Source organism: Etheostoma spectabile, chromosome 1 (genome assembly GCF_008692095.1).
Source record: "Etheostoma spectabile isolate EspeVRDwgs_2016 chromosome 1, UIUC_Espe_1.0, whole genome shotgun sequence".
Taxonomy (NCBI): domain Eukaryota; kingdom Metazoa; phylum Chordata; class Actinopteri; order Perciformes; family Percidae; genus Etheostoma; species Etheostoma spectabile.
In genome coordinates this window covers 28,412,442-28,416,096 of record NC_045733.1, presented here as the reverse complement: position 1 = coordinate 28,416,096, position 3,655 = coordinate 28,412,442, and the positions used below count along the sequence as shown (strand labels likewise).

The 3,655-nt window shown below is 40.0% G+C and overlaps 2 long non-coding RNA genes across 2 annotated transcripts in view; one reads left to right on the top strand and one right to left on the bottom strand.

The window, feature by feature from the left end:
* The window catches only part of LOC116691071 (uncharacterized), a 7,147-nt gene extending 5,664 nt beyond the window's left edge, over positions 1-1,483 (bottom strand). The window contains exon 1 of the long non-coding RNA XR_004332417.1: positions 1,356-1,483. This is a non-coding gene — a long non-coding RNA (uncharacterized LOC116691071). The remainder of the gene's footprint in view (positions 1-1,355) is intronic.
* The window catches only part of LOC116691075 (uncharacterized), a 27,045-nt gene that overhangs the window by 4,169 nt on the left and 19,221 nt on the right, over positions 1-3,655 (top strand). The window lies entirely within an intron of this gene.

The window sequence follows — 3,655 nt, the reverse complement described above, 5'->3', positions numbered from 1 at the left end:
GCAGGTGACAAGAGGGCTGGGAAACAGGAGGAAAACATCAGGTAATCACTGGGGCGGGAAAACACAGGAAGTAGAACTAAATACAAGACGAGACAGAGACCAAACTTCAAAATAAAACAGGAAACAGAACATGTACAAGACAAGACCAGAAATAGATACAAAAAACGCAAGACAGGACAGAACCAGGCTAAAACATAAACACAGGAAAACAGACATAAGCACCAAACCATCACATAACTGTGTCTAACAATAAAATAACAGATTTTGCTGGGTTTGAAATTTGGTGGAAGAACACAACTCATAAAAATATATAACATACGTAGGTGTGGTCAATTTTAGAAATTTGAATGCAGAAATGTTACATATTGTACCTTTAAGGACCATGTTACTATAGCTACTAAGCAAACATGCTTTAGTCATTGTTTGATTTTTTTTAGATAGAGTAAAGTGTAAAAATACATAAATGGTTTGCAGATGTGCATAGAAGAGTGTAGGCCTACGTGCCGAGGCAGAACATTTAACTTGTGTGCATGTGTGTGTGTGTTTGTGTGTGTTTGTGTGTACGTGTGTGTGTTTCATGACTTGTGGTCTGCAGACTTTCCGACTGTGATCTTCTGAAGCCCAGCTGACTCTATAAATACTGTGTGGAGCTTTACATAAGTGTGGTTGTCATTAATGTGGCAGGCCTTCCTCCCTTCCTCCTCTGCAGCACTAACACACACATACTCAGTGTTACTCACAAATAGACGCTTCTCAAATAACGGCCCGTGGGCCGTCGCTGGTGCTCACCAAAAAGATTTTATTTTAAAAAGCACAGAAGTGTTTGACTTGACTTGATCTTTGAAGTAAAAAGTTGCTGACGTTTACCACACTTTTGTATTTTCCATACATTTAAGAGGAAAATAGGCGATGAAAGAAGAGTTAAGCAATGGAAGAAAAGCCTTTTTTTCTCAAATGTCATCAGAAGCAACGTCAGTCTCCAAAACAATACAGGCCGAGTCACTCAGGAGGACAGGAGACTGTCAGCTCCCCGCTTGGTTTTAACCAGACGGTATGACCTCTGTCTGTCATCACACGCACGCGCACGCACACATCAACACAACGTTCTCTTTGTGTGGAGTGCACGTGGCAGACAAGTTAAGGTGAAGCAGGTGAAAGAGAACATGAGAGAAATTAAAGGGGGTAAATTACAGATGAATGTGTAATGTTGATGCATATATGGAGTGCCTAAGGGGACTTGACATGACTATTTTTTGTGTGCACGAGAACTTTTCCTGTGTGCACGCAAAAGTATCTCATGTTCACGATAAACCAATCTAAAGATAGCAAATGGATGCTAAGAAGTTACTGCCAACGTTAATATTTCACATTCACAGCATGAAACCTGTTAACAGTTGCCTTATCATCTTTAAGTTTGTCGATGACACTATCAGGTATATTTCATTGCGTTTTCAGGAAGATTAATACCTTTTTCTCGTGCACACCAGAAAGAAAAAATTCACGTCCCTGTAGGGGCTTCGTAGATATGTGACTGCAAAAAATCTCATCATAGCAGTTACAGCATACTTGGCCCATGCAGTCAATGTGTGTAGATTGTCCTGGGCTATTTTAAGACCGATGCAGTTGTTAATTTCCCGTCCACTGCCTATGTCGTTTAAATAGCAAATGCACCTGCGCCCATCTTTGCGCCCATGGGCGTGTTGGTCTTACAGGGAGGCGTTCAGGTTCATTGTTGGTGTATTGCTATCTTGAGGCAGTGGAAAGTGATCACGCCATTGACTAACACAAACCTGGTCCAAAGACAATAACACAGCATTTTATTATTTTAACGGTGCATTAGTAAACTGCGCCTAGGCTCGTGCACAGCGCAAACACACATTGTGCTTCTGACACACACGCAGGGACACGCAGCAGCACACAAACATGCAAAAGATTAAAAATAAAAATATTACAATGTGATATAATATGATATGATCTGTTCGCACGCTTTCACTTCAAGCACGAGCAGATCAGTTTCTCCTGCGCTGCCTCAGCTCTACAGTATGGTCAGGCTACACCACCTGTATGTTCCAGGATAGAGAAGAAGAAGAAAGCTCTAGCTTGTTTGTATTTCTTTAAACCAATCCCAACTGTCCTGGGTGGCACTCAGAGATAGCAAGAGGGGGAGGAATAGGCGAGCCAGACTAGATCTCTACTGTCTCCTGAAAAAGAAAATCTGCTAAAAGCAGCCAACTACGTTCACAAGCTAGCAAACTACGTCTGCCGTTTGGTGCGCGACAAGTAGTGTACAATGTGTTTATAAGAGTTTTTCTGGGGAAAACAGCAACTTAACATCAATAACTTGGATAATTTTGAAGAAACGAATCACCTTAAAATAGCCTGAGCATTGTAGTGGACCTCCCACACCTTACTGTCAGCTCTGACACAGCACACACACACATTCACTATAGGATCCATTTAACAGGGCAAAAGACCAACAAGTGAAGAAGAATAACAGGATGCTGAGCACATGAAGCGGCAAAAAAAAGGGAGAAAGAAGATGGGGAAAAAAGGAAATAAGAAAGGGAAAACATCAAACGAAAAAGACATTATGGAGCAGGCCTGGGGGAGAAGCAATCAAACACCTCCCTCACACACACTGAACCACACACACACACACAAACAAAGAGCCTGCATGTCACTCAAATGTCAGAGAAGAGGGCAAACCCCTGCTGGAGATTAATTACTCTGTAACATTCACAGAGGGAATTTGGGGATTTTTCTCTCTTGTCCCATTTAGCGGACCCACACCTTTGCCTGGGGGACGTTCGACTCTGTGGGTGGAGTGCTCCCAAAAAAACCTGCCCACTCTTTCATGGCTGTGGGGCGAACGCTTACTGTGTCTTTTTAAGTATCAATGAAAGAAAGAACATAAAATCTAGTTCATTTAGAAGTTCAGCTTATCTGACGTCCACAAACATTTCACTTTTAGTTTTGTGCCAGCGCCAATCTTTTTTATATGACAGTAGTTTCACTTTATTACTAGTATTATTAACGTCAACGACCGTTCATTCTGTAGTATGAAAAATTTGGTCTAGCTCAGAAACCTTTATTTATGTTTTGAGATCACAAAGTTTTCAAAGATAATAAATATATCTGGTTGAATTTTGATAAAATACGTAGGCTGTAATGTGATGCTCAACACGATGCAGTAGTGCAGAAACATGGCGTCTTAGCTTTAAATATATCAATGCAATCCAGCAAGGAGGTCATGGTCTTTTTTGTTTGTTTGAATGTTCGGTTGGCAGGATATCTCAAAAATGTAAAAAAAAAAAGTTAAGCTCGGCATTTATTTGTTTTACCTTTTGGTTTTTATTAGTATTCCACACCCAATGCTGTCTGCTTTTCATTTTTTAATGTGTTTTAAAGTCAATTTAGTTTTGAATGACCTAATGTTAATGTCAGTTTCGTTTTCAGAAAAAGTATAGTTTGAATTCTATTTCAGTAAATTAATTGTATTCTCTTTCTGTGAATAGTCCCTTGTTGGAGCTGCTGGTTGGCAATGAAATGAAGAAGATGAGAAAATGAGAATGAAAAGTTATCATTATTGTGCATGTCAAATTACCAGTAAGTAGGATAGATAGATAGATAGATAGATAGATAGATAGATAGATAG